Genomic DNA, 24,421 nt, shown 5'->3' with positions numbered 1-24,421 from the left:
TGATTTCTGTCAAAACCATCTTTACTGCAATTATAATATGTTAATTATGTATTTCATTAAGTAAGTGGATTAGAGTCTGCACAGATGAAATCACGTGAAAGGATTTGAGTCATTTGCCGAGCGCGGCGGTGGGAGGACTCCTGTGAACGGAAGGAACCCCGGTTAATTTGGAAAACTTTTACAAGCAAAACGCGATTCCTCCCCATCCTCCGGGGCCCTCTCCACAATCCCTACGGAAGAGCTACGAGGGCCTGGACGGGACTCTTCCCACATTGCCCCGTGGGCCTCCAAGTGGGCAGGGGGATGCTAACGACCTTAGGAGATATGGACACCTGTAATACCCTACTTCTCTGTTGGCAGCATCCCAGAGTCCTTGTGCTGACCACTGTTGATTGGCAGCTGATGCTTCAGGGAACAGTCACCGTGGTGACGCCAGCGCCTTGCATCTGTATCCTTGAGCATCCAGGTATGAGCCTGCCCTTCTGTGTGCCTTCCGTTCCCATACAACCGCCGTCCATGGAGGAGGGAGCTTTCATGAGACTTCACTGTAATATACCAGCAGACAAGATGGTTCACAGACCATTGGGCAGACACGCCAGATGTGTTCTAACGTATTTGAAGCCAGCTCATTTAGTCCCCTCTCACACTGGGCCCTGATGGACTGGTTAGGCCATAGTGTTGAGAAGGATTATTTGTTACAAACTTTTAATTATTTTTTTACCCCGCACGTGTGTGTGTGTGTGTGTGTGTGGTGTGAGTGTATGTGTGTGTGTGTGTGTGGTGTGTATATGGTGTGTGTGTGTATGTGTGAGTGTGTGTATGTGTGAGTGTGTGTGTGTGTGTGTGTGTGGTGTGTATATGGTGTGTGTGTGTGTGTACACATGTAGACATCACAGGACAGTTTACAGGTGTCGATTATTTTCTTTTCCCATATGGGTCCTGAGGATTGCACTGAAGTCATCAAACTTGGCGGCAAGCCCCTTTACCCACTAAGCCAACCTAACTGGACTACTTTGCTGGCTGGCTTCCATGCTCCCGTGTTTCCACGGGTGAATCACACAAATGGCTGAAGGGACAACGTTTTCTGCAGAATTCTCCTTGAGCAATCATGTTGACATCCGTCTCTCCACACATGGGCCCTGACTTCCTATTCCACTTAACCTCAGAAGCAAGTTGCCAAGGGAACACCTTTCTCCATGTCTGCCTAAGGACACACAGGTCACTGAGAGGCAAACACTCCAGACTTTTGAAGCCTGGTTTCCCTCCCATGCCTCTGAAAACTCTTTCGGGGCCTATGGGATAGTTGAGTCAAAAAACTTAAGAGTTAGTAGTTACCTTTCAAAAGGAGGAACTATCACCAGTTCTGGCGGCGCAGGCCTGCAGTGCTAGCTACTCTCGAGGCTGAGGCAGAACTACTTGGGCTCAAGTGTTCAAAAAGTGTTCAAAAATTGTCAGGGCTATAAACTCAAGGCCAGTTTGAGAAATTTCAGAAATTCTTGTCTGATTATTAAAAAGCACAAGGAGGGCTGGAGGTTTCAACCCCTATTACTGCAAATAAGCAGATAGATAGATAGATAGATAGATAGATAGATAGATAGATAGACAGACAGATAGATAGACGAAAGACATACAGACAGACAGATAGATGATAGATAGAATTTGGAGATGGGATTTCACTCAGTGAGAGAGCAACATACTTGTCTCAAAGGTATAAGTTATTTAGGAATAGGAGTGTATCTGGGGTAGGAGTGTGTCCAGGGGTGGGAATGTAACCAGGGGTAGGAGTGTGTATGGGGTAGGAGTTTGTCTGTCCAGGGGTGGCAGCGTACCCAGACAGAGGTAGGAGTATAGAGCCAGAGTGCTTACCTAACATGAATGAAGTTCCAGGTTCAATTCCGAGCAGTGCCAGAAAAGTAAAAAATAAAAATAAAGAGGAGGTACCAAAATGCACATAAATTTCCTGGGACCCTCAGTATTCAGTCATCAGTAATAACCACTAGGAAGTTTGACAAAGAGGGGAAGGAGAGGAGGCAGGAGACGGGGCCTGGCTGGAGTGCATGGCGGTGTAAGTGACGGGAAAAGGTTGGCTGATTTGATGAAAACCCCATCAGCCTCTCTGGGGAGATATTACTTTCCTCATTATTCTACTGATTGGCCTTATTTCATCTGAAGAATGCTGCGTGGTCCTCACAGGCCTGGCAAAGCTCTTTAACAATAACCACGGGAAAAAAAACAACAAAAAACCAGCACCTCTTTAATCTAAACAAGGAAAAATTAACTGGCATCTTCTTCCTCTTCAGGAATCCTGGAAAGAGTCACCCCAAACTCCACTCTTCCGTCTCCTCAGTCCCCACAAAAGGATAGCTCCAAGACTGAACCCAGGACGGTGGAGGGAGGGGCTTATTCTCCAATATGGCAAAGACCAAGGATATTTCATAAGAACAAAAGGCTCGGGCCGGGACCCGTCCACTATCCTGTGCATGGAAGCCAAGCCCTGATGTGACTGTCTGGTTCAGAATGAACACGTTTTCTAGGGGGAAGGATTCGCCCTGATGTGGGGCGACCTGCCAGATCCCTCGCGATACCTGGGGCTTCATTTCCCCTGACCCAACAACAGGGAAGGAAGCACAAAACACTTGTGAAATTCAGGCTGAGGCTGGCATTATCAATGGCCTGGAGCTTGCAATAACTGCTAATTAAGTGCATTTTTTTCATTATTCTTTAGCAAAGAGGTAAGATTTAATGATGTAAGTTAACAATGGATGATAATTTAAAGTGGTGACAATACTTTAATTATTCACACACATACAAAAGTTAACTTCATAACTTAGTTCTTTGTCAGAGCAAGCTCGTTTAAAATATTTTGAACTGCGCATACAATTATCACTTAGACTCTTTCCTTCGTGGCTTTGTGGAGACAAAGAGTCAATTCTCCCTGTAAATTTCTCAGGAGACAGTTCTGCAGACTGAGAACTCTGACTCATGAAACGGAGAAGGAAAAGGAAGGAAAGAAAGGAGTCCCACTGTGGAACCTTTCCAAGGAGTCCCCTGAGGACTCGGATGTGCGGACCCCGTGCCTTGCCATTGGGACAGGAGACAACTCCTCTGACAGCAGTGTGTGCTCAAACGTGCACATGTGTGAACATGTGTGTGCGCTGCGGGTGTGGCCAGGGCTCCTGTCCATTGCAATCCCATCTTCTGGGCCTGATTTTGCGTTTGCTGACATGACTACCTGAAATTGGGGGTGGCCCGTGGAATGAGGAAGTACCCCCAGGGTGAGTGGGAAAGAAAGGGGCAGATCTGTACCAGACTTGGGGAACTTGATCTCGAACTCAGAGCCTTCAGGTGGCCTTTGACAACGTTATTCCAATCTGCTCAGATCTCCTTCCTGCAGATGTTCATGGGAACATCTACACGCCATAGCTCTGGGATCCTGAACACGGCCAGGGCTGTTCCCTTGGAAAGGAGTTTGGGAAAGCAGCAAGATTGTGGTTACCCGCCCTGGATTGCCAGGCATACAAAAACAATGCCTGTCTGGCCATGCCCAGTATCCAGGCCATTTCCGTTCCTCACTTGACTTGGCGTACCTGTCATTCTGTTGACAGGAGCATCAGGGGACTCACAGAAGCTGAGAGAGAAGCATCACGGATTCCATGCCTTGCTGGGTAATGTTCCTCACTGCTGCGACTGCATGCCTCAGAAACATGACTTTGGGGAAGGAAGGTTCGCTTTGGCTCATGGTTGTTTCTGGGTAGAATATCCTATATAGAAAGGGGGGCACATCAGGTAAGAAAATCCACCTCATGGCAGATGAGAACCTGAGAAAGAGATCCTAGGAAGGACCAGATCATCAGGGATACAGTCCAGTGATCTACTTCCTTCAGTAACACCCCCGACCTCCTACCGTCTCCCAACAATGACATTTCTTACGTGATTCAGTGGTAGAGCACCTGCCTACAGAGGTGCTAGGCTCAATCTCATCAGCACCGATGAAACACAGCAACAAAAACCTTTATGATGTACTATGCTGGCAGCGGCTGCCTCCAGCTTGAGGTTACCATGTCTGTTGACTGCGTCTTTCATCATTCGTTTGACTTAATCTCATGGTTTTTTTCCACATCGTGGCCCTAGAAGCAAGGATTATGTCATATAGACATAATTATTTTTACACAATATAGTATTATGATTATGTATTTTATATATAATATAGACTTATGTGTTGCAGTTTATTTTTGTAGTTACTATAACATAATTCACATAAAATATGTCTGTATATATATATATATATGTATATATATATATATATATATATATGTTACATGGCCCAGGCCATACCACATAGGCTTATGTAAATATACTCTATGCTTTGTACATTGCTGAAACTACTGAGGAGTCACATATTTGACTGCATGATCATTGAGTGACATGGGATTACAATCTCCCCCCCCTTTATCTAGTAGGCACAATATAACACAATTGAACTGTTGGACAGCTTACCACCTACCCTGTGTAGAATAAAATAATGACCTTTACTCAGCCTTAGCGTCTCTCTTCGAGAGCTCCTTTGGACACATCTGTCTGTGGCCCCTCCCGTTAAGGGTGGGGTAAACTGGTCTCACCCATATGGAGGTCTAACTCTCAATGGTTGATTGTGCACTAAAGACACCAGTTTGACCCCCAACAACCAAGAGACACAGATATGTCCAATCTCAGACATTCTGGCCTTCATCCTCGGCGGACGGTCATTCTATCATGGAAAAGCATACTACATAATAAACGCTGGAATTTTGCCTCCAAAAAAAAAAAAATCACAGCAGCTCTCAACTTAAGAAAAAAACGCAGCTTCAGTGTGTGCTTTTTGTCGAGATTTCCCAAACAACCTGCTGTCTCAGAGGGACCACCCTTCTGGAAAATGGAATCACTTGGGGACTTGCATTTGAGGGTACACCTTTCTGAACCCGGGACCTCGTTAAAATCGGGCGACCCATGGGGTAGCCTTTTACAGGGAATCTGCTATGCCATTGGGTACCAGCATGGACCAAAGGTCCAGAGGCACTCTCTCTTTCAAACCGCTGTGGCTTCAGCGTACCTCAGAGCACATCTTTTGACGCCACTGTTTACCAGACAGGCACGAGATGTATCAGTCAGACATACGTCCACGCCTCACTTTCTTATGCCGTTCACGGCTTGACATCTGTCCTGGCTTCTGTCTTGAAGTGAGCCTTCCCTGAACCACACACTTCCCTCCCATCACTCCTCTGAGCCACCAGTCATATGTGACAAATACCTCAGAGATGGAGGAAAGATTTATTTGGCTCACGGCTTCAGCGCTTACGGTCCATAGCTGGCTGGCTACCTCCTTTCTGGGCCCCTACCGAGGCAGATATTATGGCAGAAGGGTGTGGCGAAGGCGCATAATCACATCATAGCAGTTGGGAAGTGGCGAGGAGAGGAGGCAGGGAGAGACCCCAGGGGAAAAGAAAAATGATACCCTCTGAAGCCACAGTCCAGTGACCCACCTCATTCAACCAGGCGCCACATTCCAGGAGCTCACAACCTCACAGTCATCTATTCTGACTTTCAATCCATCAAAAGGCCAAAGTATTCCTCAGGTTAGAGTCCTCACGATCTTATCTTGTCCATATACACCATCGCAGGCATACCCACAAGTGTGTTTTAATAGTCACTTAGGCGACTCTCAATCCAGTCAAGTCAGAGAGTCAAGATCAAGCATGGCAGGTGGCTGGGAGAAGGCTCAAAAGTCAAGGGTGCTTGCTGCTCTTCCAGAAGGCCTGTCTCTGCTCCTCAGCACTCACCGCAGGTGGCTCCCAATTGCCTGTCACTCCAGCTCCAGGGGATCCCACGCCCTCTTCTGGCCTCCATGGGCACTGCACTCACGTGGGCACACAAATGTAGTAAAAATGAATCTTTTAAAGTATTATCCATAGCCACATCCCAGTGGCTTAGAGCTAGAAGAGGCGTCCTCCAATTCCCTTGGAACAGAGCCCATTGCAATTGTGTTAACAACACCATCACCAACATTCTTACTGGGTATTAAGCACGTACATAATACACAGTAAGAATGCACACTGAATGATGATCTAGAGCTCACATTGCTTTGCATCTATTTCACCGGCCAGCCTTACCTATTACAGGATCCATCTGTTGGAGATGCCACCACAGAATGAAAACTTCAGTTCCTGCGACAACGCAGCAGCTAGCATACAATGAAAATAACTGACAGCTTCCTGTTCCTATAGGTGGCCTGGGGTGACCTGTGGACACAGTGAACTAGTCTCTTGATCCAGAAGACCCTAAAAACAATCCAACAAGTCAAAAGGTTCAAGCCTGTAATTCATTCTGTGACTCAAGGGGCAGAGGCAGGAGGATACCTGTAAGTTTTGGTATAAGTAGTGAGTTTCAGGCTAGCCAGGGATACAGTGAGTCCCTGTTTCAAATACATACATTACATACATACATACATATATACAAGATGTTCAGAACTTCATGTTCACTGTAAGAACACCTGTGAAGATTAACAGGACCTCAGGAATACTATGTTGGTTAGCTTTTTGTCAACTTGACACAAGTTTGAGTCATCTTAGAGCATAAAGGGACATCATTTGAGGAATTACTTTCGTCATACTGGACTATAGGCAAGTCTGTGGGACGTTTTCTTAATCAATGATGTTCACGGGGAGTCCAGACCACTGTGGGCAATACCACCCTGGGCTGGTGGTCCTGGCTCTATAAGAACACAGTCTGAGAAAGCCATAGGTACAAGCCAATAAGCAGGGTTTCTTTGTGGTCTTTTTTTTTAGTTCCTGCCTTCAGTTTGCGCTGGGATTTCCCCCTCAATGGTCTACGGTGATCACAAGTGTGAGTCCAATAAGCCTTTTGCTTCCTGTCCTGGCTCATTTTATATCAACTTGACACAAGCTAGAGTTATCTGAAAGGAGGGAGCCTCAGTTGAGGAAAAAAATGCCTCCATAAAATTCTGCTGTAGGGTGTTTCTTAACTAGTGATTGATGGGGGAGGGCCCAGCCCATTGTGGGTGGAGCCATTCTTGGGCTGGGGGTACCGGGTTCCATAAGAAAACAGGCTGTCATAAGGAGCGAGCCAGGAAGCAGCACTCTTCCAAGGCCTCTGCATCAGCTCCTGCCTCCGGGTTCCTGCCCTGCTTTAGTTCCTGTCCTGGATCCCTTCAGTGATGTGGAAATGTAAGCCTAATAAACCCTTTCCTCCCCAAGCTGTTTTTGATCATGATGTTAATGACAGCATCAGAAAGCCAACCAGCACAGGTACAAATATCCAAAAACCCACGAAGTACCCAAACTATGTCACTTCAAAGAAGCCAAGTGTGTCATTCTGTAAGGTCCAGGAGAGTGTGCCCAGGCCAAACAATGGTGTTAGATACAAGGTCACCAGCCCAGAAAGAATATTGAATTTTTGCTGCATGTACTTAACAATACAGAATGGAGTGCTGAACTTAATGGTTTGGGTGTAGAAAAATTCTAGTTGCTGGACACGCCCAGGTTGACAGAGCAACCAGGATGTACTGACGGACTCGTAGGATCCATACAAGTCATTCAGGAGCTCCCCTGCCACACCTAGAAGAGACAAACTGTTCCTGCGGTGGAAGAGGAAACAGACACCGTCTAAGAAACGGAAGGAATGAAGACTTTAGGCACAGGAATTAGGGTCAGCATAAAACAAATGTAAATAAAAGCTTAAAACATTTTCAGTTATATATTCTGCCTACTATCCGCCACACCTTCCTCGAACATGAATGTGTGCTGCGAGACAGGACTTCTGTTATAACCATCAACACAGGGCTTTTATCCATTATGATTAGGGATGTAGCGCAAGCGCCCAGCATACCTAGCCCATGATAGTTTTGATGGCTAGTTGCACTGCCAATCTGATTTGATTTGAAATCACCTAAGAGACATGTCCCTGGATGTGATGAAGCAGGGAAGGCCAGCCTGAGCATAAGTGGGCCCAGCGTCTGTGCTGGAGACCCAGACTTAAAAAAATAAAAGAAACCGGAGGAAGTGAGCTCAACACATGGTTTATTTCCTCTGCTTCCTTGGATGTGGCTGAAATGTGACCAACGGCCCGTGCTCCTGCTGCGATGACTTCCCCCGCCATAGATGGGCTGCACCTTCACACCCTGGCCACACGTCCCCCACCCCAATCCCCCCAACAAAACAAAAACAAAAAAAAACTTACCTTCCCTGAGCTCTTGTTTTCCAGGAATTTGGTCACAGTGTTAAATGGTTGAAAAGCTGTGAGGGGAGAGAAGACAGAGAAGAGATGAGTGAATTTCAGATCTTAAAAGCAGCAATTCTAATGACCAAATACATTTCCCTGAAAGGGATGTGACTTTCTGCTTTATGCCCTCTGTGTAGACAAACAAGCCATTCCCGGGTGGCCGTACATGCTCTTGCAGCAGACCTGGTCAGCAGCAAGCTTAAGCCGATATCAGAAGACTCTCAGGTGTCTATTTAATGCGAAGAGGGTTTGACTCCTGGATCATTATCCACCGGCACAGGTTCAGCGATCTCAATGGGAGTGCCATCTTCTCTAGCGATCGCGCCTCTGAAACGATGCTATAAGGCCAAGACATTGATTTTCCAAGTTGCAAAATCATTCCCGGGTCATCAGTGTCAAAGCCAAGTGCCTTGTGGATTTCTTTCTTACATTTTTTTTCTCTTTTCTTTTCCCTTTAAAGATAAAGAGCAGTCTGTTTTGTCTGTCGAACCCAACAAGGTACAATGAAATGCGAGACCATCCCTATGCTTTAACACACGCTGCAGACTGATTGGTCCTTTGCCTAATTGTGGCCTGCAGCATCCATCTCCACCCCAAGGAACCAAGGACCAGCAGAGGGAGGATGGGATGGCGAGGACAGGGTTGGCAGACATGTCCTGCTGCCAGGTGTCACCAGGCCCAGAAGTCCCTTAGGTAATAATACAGAGTCAAAGGGATTTTGTTATTGATAATGGCCGTTCTCCTGCCTTGGGCAGAGGGTCAATTGCAAGGGCAATACGAGGGAGCAACCCAGCTCTAGATATTGAGCTGGAAGGATTCGGACTCTCCCAGCAACTTCTTACAAGGATTTAACTTCAAGAAACTCTGGAAAAAAAAAAGAAACTCCGGTGCAGGTGGACATGAGAAAAGTATACATTGGACTTTTAGTTGGGGGTAGTGACTTCAAGCTACCTAATGTCCCTAGCGTGGTGGGTTAAAAGTTCTTGCTAAATTCCAGCCAGACAAAACACCAGCACAGAGTGGGGGAGATGGGCCGTGACATCCCACTACCAACTAAGGAACTGTTGGCACTTGATAGCTGCTGGGACAAGGAGGAATCCGTTTTCCTTAATGATGTTACCCCTGGTATATCGACCGCATGCCACAGCAAGCCCCGCTCTCAAGAGTAGCTGGGTATGCAAACTGAGCTCCAACAGGGAAACAAAACAGAAGACATATCAGAGTTGGGTGGGAAAGGATGGGAAGGTGGAAAGGGAGTCCAAGGAAGGAGTAAGGGGGCAAGCTCAAAGCACATCGTGTAAAACTTTCAAGCCATGTATAAAATACTGCTTTGAAAAGATCCTTGCTGTGTTTAAAGAGTGGAGTAGTATGCAACAGCTAAAATAGACAGGAGTCTAAACAACAAGGTTGGAGGGCCAGATCATGTCCTCTTGATTTTGTAAATAAGGTTTTATTGTTAAGCATCTATGGACTCCTGTGTGTCAAAATCTATGACGGCTTTTATTCCGGGAGAGAGGAATTGGGGAGTTGTAATAGAAAGTAAATTGTCCAAATACAACTTCAGGACCCTGGAATATGTGCCCCTTAGATTGTCACTGGAAAAGTACACAGGTTTCTTTTAAAACAAGGTAAAGAAAATAGTATCGCAGGCAAGAGGCGGATTACTGTACGACGTGCTGTGGAGTTATGTGGAAACCGTGGGCTGGGCAGATGGCTCAGAGAGGCTGCCTGAGGACCAGTCCAACTCGTGGGTCTGACTGTGGTGGCCGGTGAGAAATAAGACTCCGGCTTGTGGCAGCCATTCATGCCTTCTATTTGCGCAGACTCAAAATAATAAATATGTCAAAACTACACCATCCCTGGGGCTGGTAAAGACTCTTGAGACACAGACTGCTGTAGTTGGACGTTTCTCATCATTCCACCCACCGGTGCCCAAGTAACCACTCTAAGGCTTAGCATTAATTATAATGGTTTGGCCAATGGCTCAGGCATACTACTGGCTAGCTCTCACAGCTATATTAGCGCATTACTAATGTTCTACATTTTGCCATGAGGCTCGTGGCTTGTTGCCTCACATCTTGCTGGTCTCACCGACTCTGCCTCCTTTGTCTCCGTGTCTTTGTTTGGGTTTCCCACATGGCTCTATTCTGCCTGGCCATTGGTCAAGCCAGCTTTACTAGTCAACAAATAAAAGCAACACTGTAGTTGCAGCACACAGAAGGACATCCCACATCAGACTGTGGCAGTTGAAGCACGGGGTGTTTAATTTGGTTGGTTGGGTTGTTTGAGACAGGGTTTCATTGCGTAGGCTTGGCTTGGCCTCAAACTCACAGGGGCCTGCCTTCTGAGCGCTGGGGATTAGAGACGGGGACTACTACAAAGCATTGGGGCTGTTTTGGAATTCCCTTTCCTCTTCATCCCTCGGTGCCTGTCCTGGCGTATCAAACCACCTATCAGCCACAGACCTCTGGACTAAAGCTAAGGACAGATCAAATATTTGTAATCACGTGAACAGGCGGGAGATTTACAAAGAAAGCCTATGATTTGGTGTGTATAGCGCCGAATCACCACTGCTGATGTCATCTCTCAGCTGGGGGCCCATCGCAGAAGAGCTATCCAAACAACAGCCCAGCCGTATGTGGCCGTTAAACACTCGAAATGTGACTAGGCCAAAATAAAACAGATTGTCAATGGAAAACAAATGCTGGGTTTCAAAGGCTTAATGCATATTTTTTTTAAAAAAGAAAAAGGAAGTGCCATAGATCCCATTAATAATTTGCCATATTGATTGCATGTTGAAATGATAATATTTGGTATATTGGTGTATTCGTTTTCTCTCCCGGCTGTAACAAATTACTGCCGACAAGGAGGCTTAAAACAACACACATTTATTATTGTACCACTTTGCAGGCCAGAGAGCCTACACAGGCCTTACTGGGTGCTGAGGTTTGGGTTCAAAGTGTCCCTCATAGGCCTGGGTGTTTGAACACTGGGTTCTTGGGTAGTGAAGGCTGCTTTAGGGAGAAGCTTTGAGAGGTGGAGTCTAGCTGGCGTAATTAGGAGGCCACAGGCCTGCCCTGCTCCCTGTCCTGATCTCTCCTTCGGAGAACAGACTAAACCCTCTAAAACTGTAAGCCTTTCTCCATGAAGCTGTTTCTATCATATTGATCCAAACTAATGAATGCCCCAGGACAAGACGAGTGTGCCTGGGTATGGAGGGGGCCTCCAGGGCAGAATCGATCCTCATGACTTGCCAAGGCTCAGGATGGTTCCAGAACCGCTTGCCTGGTCACTCAGTTTCAAAGCCAATGAGAAGGGGTTTACACGGACCTTTCCTCTTGGCATCTCAAACCAGAAAGAGAAGTCTATAGATTCCTTGTTCTCATGCCTAGAGACTTTCATGACTACAGTGGGTTAACAGATCCCCTTGGATCCTATCCCTGCCTTTAAATCAACAGCCCTGAACTGGGCATTGTAGCATACACTTTCAATCCCAGAACTCAGGAAGTGGAGGCAGATGAACCTCTGTGAATTCTAGGCCAGTCTGGACTACATAGCCAGTTCTAGGCCAGCCAGAGCTACACAGTGAGACCCAGTATCAAAAAATAAATAAACAGAAAACAATAAACAACAACAACAACAAAATCACCAACAATAGCAGCCCAGCTTAATTCCATCTGAAACATCAATTCAGTTCTCTTCCATGTTAAAAAAAAAACAGTATCCCTTGCCCTGAGTATTTATCACAGATCTCTATTTTGCATCTCACAATTGACTTAAATGTCTTCATGCTTGAAATACATTTGTTAATTCACTTTGCAGTACTAGAGATGATATTTAGGAGGCACAACCCCAGCCCCTCACTGGGATACTCTAGGCAGGGCCTCTACCTCTGAGTCACATCCCCAGCCCCTCACTGGGGGATTCTAGGCAGGGGCTCTACCACTGAGCCCCACCCCTAGCCCCTCACTGGGGGATTCCAGGCAGGGGCTCTACCATTGAGCCATGACCCCAGCCCCTTACTGGGGGATTCTAGACAGGGGCTCTACCACTGAGCCATGATCCCAGCCCTTCTTACTGGGGGATTCTAGACAGGGGCTCTACCACTGAGCCATGATCCCAGCCCTTCTCACTGGGGGATTCTGGGTAAGTACTATACCACTGATCAAAGCCATTTGTCCTTTTGTTTTAGAGGCAAGGAAGGTTCCATTATCCTATTATGTTCTGAGACTGATCAGCAAATCACTGTGTAGCTGAGGCTGGTCTTGAATGTAGAATCCCTTGCTTCAGTTTCCTGAGTAATGACATGACAAGCGTGACTACATCACGCCCAGTTCTACATTGATGTGGACCCAGAGGCTTCCCTGGAATCTCCACTAGACAGCATGACAGCATACAGACCTGCTTAGTTCACCATAAACTACTTTGAGGATAGAGGGGGTCTTAAAAGTCATGTTTGAAGAAAGCAGGGTCACTTTGAGCCCACAGACATGAACAATAGGACAGCAGTAGCTCACACCTACCAAGAGCTCATAGTGCATAGTGTATCAAGGTCTGGGACCCCCCCCCCCGTGTTAATTGCGCCCATCTTTATATAAAAACTCTAGAAAAGAGACTGTTGTGAATCACCTCTCATGAGAAAGGTCGTTGAAGAGCAGAGAGGGTTGGCAGCACAAAGCCAACAAGGAGAAGCGTCTGCTTAAGAACTGGGCTTAAACTCCCTATCAGATGTTTGCACTTTGGGATGCAAACTAGGCCGTTCCTAGATAGAGCCAGGTGGTGATCTCATACCCACTTGGCACCGGCTGTGTTGGAAAACTTCAAGTGACCCTACTTCAGCCTGGCAGGGTCATAGCTAGGCGTCTAAGTACTGATGCAGAGAGAGTTTCACAGGATGCGCCATGCTGAGCTATGCCAGCTCTACCTCCCCACTCTGTGGTTACAGGCGCAGAAAGGTTTTAGACGCCACACATGCCTGATTTCCCCAGACAGACAGCAGCAGAAGGCCAAGAGTTCAGAAAAGGCCTCAGCTGCCAAAGTTTTAAAAGGAAGGACAGTTTGGTTATACATGCATGCACACACACACACACACACATACTCTCTCTCTCTCACACACACACTCACATACACAGGCATGTGCACATACACCTACACATACACATACACACACACACACACAAAAACACACACGGACATGCACAAACATGCTCTCTCTCTCACACACACACTCACACACACAGGCATGTGCACACACACACACACACACATGGACATGCACACACATGCTCTCTCACAAACGCACACACACACACACCCATGCACACATGCTCTCTCTCTCTCACACACACACTCACACACACAGGCATGTACACACACATACACACACATGCACACACGGACATGCACACATTCATGCACACATGCTCTCTCTCTCACACACACATGCACACACACCCTCATGCACACACACCCTCATGCACACATGCTCTCTCTCTCTCTCTCTCTCTCACACACACACACACAGGCATGTGCACACACACACACAGGGACATGCACACACCCTCATGCACACATGCTCTCTCTTTCACACATGCACATACACACACACACTCACACTCAATGTATACAGCACCCTCCACCCTCAGTGCCTACTTCTCTGACACATTCAATGTACACAGCCCCCATGTAATCCCAAAATCTCTTTGTGCTTAAAATACATGCGCATGTCCAGCTGCAGATACATGCTTTAAAGTATCTTTTCATACATGCTGGTATGTGTACGTCTCTCGAAACTCACATGCTCATACTTCTCCTTTATTTTACGCCATTCTTTCGTGATTTCAAATGATCTCTTTTTTTTCCCTGTTGGGTTGTTTTTGAGGTGAGCATGAAGGAGGGCAGGTGTCACAAGCATGTTACCCGAGCTGATCTCAAATCCAGGTCTCCAGTGATCCTCCTGCCTCGGCTGTCTGTCCTCGGACTCCATAACCAGTTGTCAAACAACATCTGCACTGCTCAGGGTTTACTTCCCTCCTCACCGTAAGGGAAACCCTGTTTAGCATTAATTCTTTCGTAAAACAGCTGTGGTGGCTGGCCCCTGTGGCCCCAGCACTCAAGAGCATGAGTCTGAAGGATCGTTCACTCAGGGTGAGTCTGCACTATGAACGGATAACTGGTCTTTAAAAACGTTAAAGGGGGGCTGGAGAGATGGCTCAGCCATTTAAGGGCACTCACTAGTCTTGCAGAGGGCCTGAGTTGAGTTTCCAGCACCCATATCAGGTGATTCGCAACAGCCTGTGGCTCCATCTCTGTGAGACCTGACACCCTCTTCTGGCTTCTTGGGCATCTGCATCCATGTGGTGAACATAAACTCAGACATACACACATACACACGCGCACACACACACACACAATTTAAAACCCTTTAAAAGGCAACACCAAAAAATGTTTATAAATCCCTACGAGGCTGTGTGTATGTATGTTCTTGTGCGCGAACGTTTCGTGTGTAGATTACCCCTCATCTCCGAACGTAGGCCCATGTATCTACACATGTGCATACCCGCAAGTACACCTATGCCACCAAAGGGGACGGTTTTAAAATTCCTTTCAGTCCTTGAGAATTCCACACATGCGTACATCAAAAATATGGTCCTATCCACCTCCCGTTTCCTCTCCAGTTCCCGCCAGGCATTCCTCTATGCGTCATGCCCGCCTCTGAAACGGCATCATCTTATTTGTTTTAAATAAGCCCCTGAATCCATTCGATGCACAGGTGGGGGGGTGTTAACGCGACGTCACCGACCCGAAGAAAGGCTCGGTACTACCCAGCAACTACACAATAACTTTCCCATCCCCTTAGAACCCACTGGGTACCGGGACCCGTTCTGTCTCTCCCATGCGCCACCGGGACTCTCGGCAACCAGAAAGTCTCCATCACCACCCAGCTGCAGAGACTGAGGCTCCTAACACCCCCTACTTCGACGGCTGAGGCTCACACCAAGTCTGGGGGCCGGAAACTGTGACGCCCAGGACGGCGGACTCAAGTGGGAGTTTGAGGGGTGGGTTAAGTCCGGAGGCCTTATCCCAAGGACAAGACTTCGCTGACAATAAAGGAGTCCAGAGGCCTTATCAGGGTCGATCTGAGGGAGCGTGACCTGAGAAGGTGAGAGGGTGGCTTACGGCAGGGGTGAGCCCTAATGGAGGGATGGGTCGGTGGGTGCCGGAGTGGATGTGGGGGGTGGTGCTTGGGTGGACAGGGAGTGATGTGTAAATGAATTATGGATCAGCAGGGCATTAGCAGATTGGAGGTCACACTGACAACAGCGTAGGACTAGAGATGGCATTGAATTGATAGCAGAGAGAGAGAGAGAGAGAGAGAGAGAGAGAGAGAGAGAGAGAGAGAGAGAGAGAGAGAGAGAGCTAGGACAGCTCCACTGTGAAGCGCCTGGGATTCAAATTTTAACAGTACCAGACAGGGGTGCTATTGAATGGTCGGATCGTGATGGCCTAACTATGTCGATGGAGTGAATGACTGAGTTCGTAGCTCATGGGGCCATTAGGAAATGGGGCACGATTGAAGGAAGGAGATCACTGGAGGCGTGGCCTTACGGGGTATGTCTTCCTGCTCCTGGAGACCTCACTCCTTCACGATGCTCTTCCTTACCGTACATGGGCCCCGGAAGCAATGGTGCCAAGTAACCGCAGATTGAACCTCTGAAGCGGGGCCAAAGCACGCCTTTACCTCTTTGAGTCCTATCCCCCAGCTGTTTCCTGTTTTGTCACAGCAACGCAAAGCGGTCAACCCAACGGCCGACACAGAACATCCACACAATAGTGCGTAGAAGCTGAAGCCCACCATCGCTTGTATATTCCAGCTAGGAGGGTGAAAACATCAGGTGGGTGATATCAAACGTTTAACCACTAACCAAATGAAAAAAAAAAAAGAGTAGAATTCACGAACGTCAAACCCAAGACGCTTGCCTGAGTTCCCGGCTACCCGCAGCGCAGCACATTGATACATGGGAAAGGCCCTGGGTATAGCCGTTGGATGACAAGCTGAATGAGTGAGCGGATGAGGAAATGGAGGTATTCCTAGGACCAGACTGGAGTCAGAGCCTCTTGGGGCGGTATACGATTTTAGCTCCTGTGACCAAAGCATGTAGTAGTTGTCCTCAGCAATAGAGTTTCGTTGTTGAATTCTGGCAGACTGTGGCCACAGCCTACACTGCCCTGGGGGGGGGGATCTCTGGGGACTTCTTGGTGGCAACTCATAAGAAGGTGTCCCATGCCTGCTACTGGGATGTTGGGGGGAGGGGAGGGCGTCGATTTCTTCAGTGGTGTAGGCATAGGCAAGTTGCCACTGATCCTCTAAGCAACTCATGCTAAGCACACACACACACACACACACACACACACACACACGGGCACACACGGGCACACACACGCATGCACCCACATGCACAAGGTTGTGAAAGTGTTTCAGAGTTAGGGGGTGAGGGAGAAGAATGCAGGGGGGGGGGTGTTGAAAATGACTGAACTCCATGATAAGGGAAATAAGTTTCCCAGCACCCCCCCCCCCTTTCACACGGAACTTCATCAAGTTGCTCCGGGCCTTCGGCTCCACATGTGGAGCAAGCCAATTCAGAGATGCTATCGTCTTTTTGGGACACAGGTGATTGTCCTAGAAGCTGTCACAGGTGTGAGGTGCCGCTCCCATCGCTCCCAAGCTCTCTGCATCCCCCGCCCAGGGGACGGCTAATCTTATTTTCCCTCTTTGCAACAGGACATCAAATAGTTAACATACGGCCCCATCGTCTTTGATTTACGAGGTGGCCCAGTTGGACCAGGAAACACAACAGAGACAGCCCTTCTCCCTGGCAGGGGGAGACCCCAGAGAGCAGTCACTCTGTTTCACAAATGTGAGGCTCGGTGGCATCGGAGAGTCCACCCTTGGAGCCCGTCCAGGAGGCCATGCTGGCCCTGCCGTTCACTCTCTGTGCAGGGACAGAGGCAGCTTTGTCATCTGGCCCCTGTGGTCCTCCCAGCCCTGGGACCTCAGCTTCCCACCCCTTTGCCCCCAGAGCTGAAGTGCAGCCCTGCCCCGGTCACCACTAAGCATTTCCTTTCAGCGGCTGCCAATCTATCAAGATTCAGCTACCGCTGCGAACCCATCAGCTCCATAGAAGGGAAAAAAGGAACCCCTCGCCACAGCAATTATTTATCCCTGCCTGAACTTCAGGTGACCTTTCCAGTTTCCACAGAAGTTGCAGTTGGGAGCACCTTGGTGGGTAGGGATCTTTTCAACACCCCCTCCGTTCTCCTTTTCACAAACACATGGACAGATGCAAATTTTTTTTCCAGAAAGATCTTTGGGTGGTCCACACGCTTTGACAAGAGTACAGCACTGACTTGTCCAGAGAGGAAACCTCACCGCTCCCTACCCCGCCCATCCCCTAATCACAAACCCTGTCCCTGTCACCTGTGACCCGATGACCTCTCCAGAGATAGTTCAGAGCAGACCCCAGACAGCCCCCTGCCCCCCGCACACATAAGAATGTCAACAGAGGGCTGTTCTGTGCCGGAGGATCCACTGTGCCCTCATATGATGTAATATCCTAAACTCTGAAAGTGTGTGTCCCCAAGTGGGAGTAGCATGCAGTCCCCAATAAGGGCTCTGCAGGGTGTAACTCCCTGTGTAAATTTAAAGTGAGCTGAGGGACATCATTACACAAATCTCATCACGAGACAATATACTTTTTATTTGTTTGAATTTTATTTGTATTGGTAAAACTCACCTGAAACTGACACAAGTTTATTAGAAAAGGGGACTCTCTAAGAGCGAGTGGGCTGGCCTTCTTATTTAAGATGGATGTGCCAACTTCTAGTATGATTACAGAAATGGATAACTCACTAACATCTGTGCAAACTACAATAAAAAGGGATTTAGTGTTACCCCAAGGAAGCCAAGAGAGGCTGTCTGTCCATTAAACGCTTTATTACAGCGCCAGCAGCTTTTCTCTAATTCAGTTATTCCTGCACCACGCTCAGCACACTGCCTGCCTGTCAAACCCAGCAGACAGTGCTCGGGGCTGGGAGGCTTCCGTGCAAGGTGGGTGACAATCAAATGAGCCACCGAGAAGAGAGGGGGCGCCTGACCCTCGTGAAGGATTAACTAGAAAGTGAGTGCGATCCGTGTGGCACCAATCCCTTAGAATCCTCACAGTCAATTTCTGAAAATATGAGCTAAGTTCTTAAAGAGTCGGTTTGCGTCAGGAGCTCCACGGGCTTCGTGCAGTTGGTGACGGGAGAGAGATGAGGTAGCGGACCTTGCTGGGGAGCCTGAGTGGGAATGGGTAGGGCCCGTGCTGAGCCTCTGAGGGAGGCAGGAGCCTTGGGGGAAGGGGCTGTAGCCAGACTTTAGGGCTGCAGGGTCACTGATGGGAGACATGCTGTCCTGGGGGCCTTTTCTGCATCCTGTGCGCTCCAGCATCCAGACTCACCTGAGGACAGCTGGGATGGATAGCATGACCCTGTCCAGTGTGTGCCAGGCTTGTGGTCCCTTGAAACCCTAGGTCAGCGGCCTAGGGAGCTTGAGCGAACTTGCTAACTGGAAGCCTTTCCAGTCCTCCCTACCTTCAGACAGTCTGTCCTCATCACCAGCTTCCCCAGAAGACAGCCCTAACTGCACACAGGTATCCAGGCCCATGAGAACGCCCAACCCGAAGGTTTGCCAGCTGGCCACGCCTCAAAAAATGCATCATAAAACCAGGCACGCCTTTAATCCCAGCACTCAGGAGGCAGAGGTGGGAAGATGGCGAATTTGGAGCCAGCCTGGGTTGCTCAGAGAGATCTGTTCTCAATAAGCAAATGAAAACACACTCTAGGGGCCAGGATGCAGCTCAAGGCGGAATATTTGCTTACTAGCATGCACAAGAACACTAGTTAGTTCCCGCTCAGCCCTACAGAATCAAAAGGCTCAAAGGAAACAGAAAGCGCCAGAGTTGTCCTTTGGCGTCCCTGGGGATCAGTTCCAGAGTTCCAGGTTCCCCATCACGCCCATATCCCCTGAGGCTCAAATGTCTTATACGGAACAGCAGAATGCTTGTGTGTAATCCATATGCACCCTCCCATAGGTTTCAAGTCCTCCCAGATGATGCCTCACATCCAATGCAAGGTGAACTCCTGGTAAACGGTTGCTGTACTATATTGTTTATGGAACTATGGCAAGGGAAAGATGTGTGGACGTGTTCAAAACAAGCACGTTGCCTTTGAATATCTCTTATTACATTTTATTTAGTTATCGTGTGAGTTATTTAGCATGTGCGTCTGTGTGCATGCACGGGATTGGGTTATCTCTGTCATACCATGTTACGCTCTGGAGCTGAACTCAGGTCACCAGTCATGGTGGCAGGAGCCTGTGCCTGTTAAGTCATCTGGTAGACCTCTGCTTTTTAAGTATTTTGATCTGCACTTAGGTAAATCTAGGTATGCAAACCCTGTAGGTGGGTGAGGTCAACTGCATATACCCAATAGCAATACCAAGGAATCTATATTTCCAAGTCAGGGACTAGTAAGTGGGATTCAAAGAAGCAGGACATGCTTTAGGGCCAGAGACAAGTCACTGTGTCAGGAATAGACAGGAGCTCGTTATACAAATCGGGAGCAGGCTCCCCCAGAGCAAGCTGTGTGCTCTTCGGTGGACCTAGCAGGGGAGTGATACGCCTCCATCTCTCTCCCACAGAAGTGAGTTCTGGACTTATCTCCTAGAGAAGCTGGCCCAGAAATGGAATCTAGTCCTTTGTATCTATGTATTTAATTCGGAAGAGAAACCACAAACCTGTAAGCTTGGGTCTGCTGAAGTAATTTAACATCTGCTGCCACATGAATCTAATTGAAACAATTCATTACCAAATTTACTGATCTGTTCAAATGATTTTGTATTTCTCTCTCCAATCACCTTCTGTTCTAGCTAGCCTAGAGAAAATTCTCTTCAAACCTCTCTTGGACACCTTTGGAAAGATGGTGTGGCAGAGGTCAGGGTGCAGGAACCAGCTTTGTCTCCAGACCCTAGAGAGAGCGATGAGCAGACCTTGAACTCAGGCTGCAGCAAAGTCAGGCCTGGTTCTGAGACAGTGTATGCTGCTGTCTCTCAAGTACATTTCTGAAAGGGAAGGAACAAGAGAGTGCCTCAAGAATGGCTGTTTAAAAACAGAACTAAAAATTAAAAAAAAAACAGGGAAAAGAGGGTCAGGATGAAGGGAAAATAGCAAGCTTGTTCCCATGTTCTACATTTGTGCGTGACTGTTCAGAGGCAGTCTGCTAAGAAGCACTTAAAGACGCCTTGAAAATCTGGGGGCTTTTACTAGAATCGGGGCTGAAATTGCAGCTTAATTTTACGGCGGTTTTTTCAAGACCAATGGCATTTCGGTTCCAAGGGAAGGTCATCCCTGGGAACAGCCCCCTGTCCCTCTGCCTTAGAGCACACAGGCGAAACCCTTCCTTTCAAGTAACTGATTTGTAAGCCACTAAAATGTAAGTCACATATGTATGTAAGCACCTTGGAGTCCACAGTGTGTTTCTAAAAGAGCCCTTTTATATCCGAGTGAAGAAGAGGATCCACGAATAAATGTGCAAATAACTAGATCAGAACTAGGGGCCACCTTTTCACTGGGGTAAAATCAGGAGAGGTGGGCCAGGATGGGGGCATAACTGATATAATTGATCTAGCTTTTTTCCCCTCCTCCTCTCGCTGCAGTAATTTTTATGCATGTCATTGTTGCTGTTATTATCCGGGATCTGATCTTGTGTGGCTGATAATACAGACTACATATGAATGCGCGCACGCAGCAGCCAATCACAAATCTATAGTGTCTATTTCTGCATCACCAGGTGCTATCTCGTGGGAAATATCCTCTTTTTTGGCAGGCACACAGAGCGCTGCATTATCTGTCATTTTCATTAGATTCGAGCTACAGCTGAGCCAAAAAGACTTAGTTCTAGCATATGTGCTCAAAACGGCCAAGCTGCGATTGTCCAAATTCACCCTTTCAGGATCACGCGTACACTCCACAGCCGGAGCTCAAGACTGGAGGGAAGCGAGTGGAGCACCTGAATTCCATTTGGAAAATGGTTAAACACCGGGAGCTGCTGAGATTGGGGCTCATTACGGAGATCACTTGGAAGGGGTGGGGGGTTGGGGAGAGACACTGCTTCTCCAAGCAGCCGCAGAGCTCTGAAGCCCACCTGAGAGAAGGCAGGTGTCCTCAGCCCGGATTTTTATGTTCCTTAACAAAGGAAAAACCCGAGCTGCCCTTCTTAGACAGGACTATCAGTATCAGAGCCTTCCTGAGTGCTGTCCCCACAACTTACTCTGGATCACACCAACTTGAAGCCTACACGGAGGTTCTTTGTGTCCCAAAATGCCGTTATACATCTGGGTGACACATCAAACCTAAAGGCTCTTGAAGGATGAAGTACGCCAACCGCAGTGATCGGTCTCCACGCGACAGCTATTCACTAATCCAGCTCTTCATCTGAACACGTGACAACTGACTACAGGCTATAATTAAAAGATTCCAAAAAAAAATATGTACAAAATCCATTGTCTGGGGTGACTGAAAATTGGGCGTGGGCTTGGGCTGGGCAGGATCGCCACTCTACCCGCGGAGGTAGTTAATAATGCAAGCAGACGCTGGAAACCAAGGAGAAAGCACAGAAATAGCTCCCCTACCAATGAGAATGGGAGATTGTGACCGACACCCGACAGAGGTGGTCCCCCAGGTCTTGAAAATCTTGTGCACCGGATAACCCTGTGATCCAGAAACTTTGACTCAGAACCTGCATCTTACAGACCAGAAGGCGAGGCATCTGAGGCTGCATAGGCATGCTTGCATCAGCAACATTACTGACAAGGACGGAAGGCAGAAATATCTCCAGGGTTGGTCCATAGATGAGTGTGGACAGAAGTTTCCGTCCAGCCCCGTCCCACCACCCTCCAGTCCCAAATGAACACACCCGGGCTTACATTATACATAAACTGCTTGGCCTATTTGTTCAGGCTTCTCATTAACTAGGTCTCTTTAATTATTAACCCCCCATTCCATTAATCTGTGTATCTCCCCGTGGTCTTGGCTTACCAGTAAATGCCCAGACCTCTTTCTTTCCCAGCGGCTGCACGGCTTCTTGCTGGCAACTCAGTCTCTGCGTTCCTCTTCCCAGAATTCTCCTAGTCTGGTAGCCCCGCCTATACGTCCTGCCTGGCTACATCCTGCCTGCCCATTGGCCGAAACAGCTTTATGCACGAGCCAATAACAGAAGCATATGCTCACAGCATACAGGTCACCACCCCGCCATCAATGAAGAGATCGGCAAAAAGAATGAGATTAGCAAAAAGAATGAAGGTTTCCCGGAGATTCGACTCAGCGGTAGAGCACTTTGCTTAACATGTACAACGCCCTGAATTCATATCCCACATCCCCATCCAAACAAACGGACAAATAAGGTCGGTTGCTTTATTTAAAAAAAAAAAAACCCCACTAGAACGGAAGCACTCCAAGGTGGTTGTGTGTGGGTACACCACCATAAGTTCTCTCCATATCTCTGAGCTGTACATTTTTAAAATGGTTAAAAAGAGGATGGAGAAGAGCTGGTTCCGTGGCCAAGAGCACAAACCGCTCTTGGAGAGGACCTGGTTCAGTTCCTGGCGCCACACGAGGGCTCAGAAACCACCTATCACTAGCTCCAGGGGATTCGATGCCCTCTTCTGGCCTCTGAGGTTACACACACACACACACACACACACACACACACACACACACACACACACACACACACACACACACACGCATGCACTCACAAATCCATTAGTGAACAAATCTTTTAAGCACGGTAACTTTTATGTTATAACGTAATTTTTAACAAATGGGGTTTGTGATTTTTTTTCCCCCAGGGTACACAGCCCTGTGAGTCTCCCTGCCACATCAAGCCATGAGGTGTCACTCCACGTTGCCAGGGAGGAGGTGAGCTCTTTAAAAAAACACACAAGAGCCGGGTGGTGGTAGTGCACGCCTTTAATCCCACCACTTGGGAGGCAGAGGCAGGCGGATCCCTGTGAGTTCGAGGCCGGGCTGGACCGACAGCCTCCAAAACAATACAGAGAAACCCTGTCTCGTAAAAACAAAACAAAACAAAACAAAACAAAAAACAAAATAAACAAACAAACAAATAAAACCACACAAAGTTACAGAGGCACCCCCAGCATGGGAGCAGGATGAGGCCCGCTGGTCCAGAATCATCTTAAGTTTCCACGGCATGGGAAGCTTCTTGATTAATCATGACATGAAATTTCTCTGGGGAGAAAAAAATAATGCTGATGAAAGCATCTCCCCTCACCCTCACGAGTCTGTACCAACAGTCAGCCATTGTCCCATCTGCAGCAATAATGTCACCTAGTCAGGGGCAAGGAAACAAGATTAAAAAGGAGCTTGGATGCTACGTAACTGGAGCTCTTGGGGCTTCAGAGTAGGGGGATCATCAAGGTGACCAACGTCACGTGGGGGCAAGGCGGCAGTGTTGCATTTGACACCTTGGGCTTCTGTAGAACACGACACGGACAGGGTGGCTGGCAGGACCCTAGCTGCTTCCACCGGAACCCCTGAAACTGGAACTCTGAGATCGCGGTAGCTGTGAGCTTGGTTTCTGGTGAGGACTGGTCATGTCTCCATTTGCAGACAGCTGTCTTCTTGTGTTCTCACCTTGGGGACAAAGAGAAAGCGTTCTGGTTGTTGTCCTACCCTTTCTTATATAGCTGCTAACTCTATCACAATGACTGCATCTAACCCCGATCACCTTGTGGAGGTGCTGTTTCCAAATACTGCCACAGTACAGGTGTGACGCTTGACCTGGGAGTTTGGGGGTGGGACACATTCATTCAGTCTGTAAGGAATGTGATATCTTCATAGAACCCTTCCTTCTGTGGCTGGGGGTGCAGTACACCACACCCACTCTGCTATGGGACACCGTGGCTTCTCTGTTCTCACCCCTGGATTTTTAGGTCATATACTCCCCTTAAATGAATCAACCAATCTCTGTCCCTCTCTCCTCTTTCTCTGTGTCTCTGCTTCATGCTCATGATGATTTGAGCCACTTT

General features: G+C 47.9%; 1 long non-coding RNA gene across 8 annotated transcripts; it reads right to left on the bottom strand.

The window, feature by feature from the left end:
* Nucleotides 1-22,495, bottom strand: LOC110343024. 8 transcript variants are annotated; one of them, XR_002385207.2, is made up of 8 exons: nt 22,410-22,484; nt 8,441-8,612; nt 8,233-8,288; nt 6,147-6,314; nt 3,931-4,127; nt 3,588-3,761; nt 347-545; nt 1-140 (listed from the first exon to the last, which is right to left on the bottom strand). It is a non-coding gene; the product is annotated as an uncharacterized LOC110343024 (long non-coding RNA). The 8 variants fall into 8 exon arrangements; XR_002385209.2 differs by having other exon boundaries at nt 6,147-6,275; XR_002385206.2 differs by having other exon boundaries at nt 8,458-8,612.
* Between the last annotated feature and the right edge of the window lie 1,926 nt (nt 22,496-24,421).

Source organism: Mesocricetus auratus, unplaced genomic scaffold, assembly GCF_017639785.1.
Source record: "Mesocricetus auratus isolate SY011 unplaced genomic scaffold, BCM_Maur_2.0 Super-Scaffold_100046, whole genome shotgun sequence".
In the NCBI taxonomy this organism is placed as follows: Eukaryota; Metazoa; Chordata; class Mammalia; order Rodentia; family Cricetidae; genus Mesocricetus; species Mesocricetus auratus.
This window is presented reverse-complemented; position numbering and strand designations above follow the sequence as displayed.